At 35.8% G+C, this 1,172-nt stretch overlaps 1 protein-coding gene across 1 annotated transcript in view; it reads right to left on the reverse strand.

Moving 5' to 3' along the window:
* The window catches only part of CADPS2 (calcium dependent secretion activator 2), a 196,045-nt gene that overhangs the window by 150,334 nt on the left and 44,539 nt on the right, over positions 1-1,172 (reverse strand). The gene's annotated exons all lie outside the window — the stretch shown is intronic.

Consider the following 1,172-nt stretch of genomic DNA (forward strand, 5'->3'; position numbering starts at 1 on the left):
TCGGGGGCTTGTGGTAAGCGATGTTCTGCAAGCCAATGACAAAGTTCATGGCACTTCTGAGCGTCTTAGGGGCTCCTTTTCACCTGCCCTATCCTATGAGGCATGTATGACATCTTAGCTTCCTCTAAGGAGAGCGAAAAGGGGAGGGACACCTAGAGGGTGGTATTTCTGAATTGTCAATTCTGCCTGCGGCACAGCAAGTAGAAGTCACTTTGCACTTCGTGTATTTCCTACCAATATCCATTTGTGAACAGAATAAAAAAGAGAGGAAGACACAGCACGAGAATGAGATATGACTGAAGATGAGGGAGAAAACAATCATCTCTTCTTATTTTTGTTCCCCAACCTATAACACCTCCTATTGTTTCAAACAAAATGATATATCATTAGGATGGCCGTGTACTACGTAATCAGTGTGCTTGTACTTCACCTGGCATGTTACATATCCAAACAAGAAATTAATTTGACCTCTATACATTCACTGAGATGGAAGAAACAGGTTTTCTGTGAGAAAAGATTTTTAAGACATTTTGAAATCATTCTTCTCTTTTTCCAAACACCACTCCCTCCTCATTCTTTCTTTATGTGAATTTCCTACTGCATTCTATTTTTTGGAGGTTTTTAAAGAGTAGACATTTCTACAGAGAAAGCAATGACCTGACTCTATGAAGACATATGATCTTGTGACTTAGTTTTTATGTTAAGGTAGTGATATCCCAAAGACTGTCATCAAGATGTTTGATAATGGCCACTCCTGGAACCAACCAACAAACGAACCAACCAACCGACGAAACAAACAAACCTTAGACTAATCCAAATTAAATTCACTGCAGCACACAATTCTCAAATTCAAGAAAAACAAAATACTGGGGGGGATTTTATAATAAAAATAAAGAGAATTTAGGTTGGTGTAGAGTATTCTCTCATATTAATATCACACTTTGACCCATATTAACATTAGTATTTTTCTTAAATGACATTTTTTCTTTTTTAAGTTAAAGGACTACAGACACACCATAATTTGGACAGAGGAATTCAGAAAAACACACAAGGACAAAAATTAAAATTTCCTATATATTTCCCAATCAGAAATAACTGATAATACCATTTTGTAAATATAATTCATCTTCTTTCTATAAATCAATGGATATGTTGTACATTCTAAGTCATAA

Source organism: Hipposideros armiger, unplaced genomic scaffold (assembly GCF_001890085.2).
Source record: "Hipposideros armiger isolate ML-2016 unplaced genomic scaffold, ASM189008v1 scaffold_559, whole genome shotgun sequence".
In the NCBI taxonomy this organism is placed as follows: domain Eukaryota; kingdom Metazoa; phylum Chordata; class Mammalia; order Chiroptera; family Hipposideridae; genus Hipposideros; species Hipposideros armiger.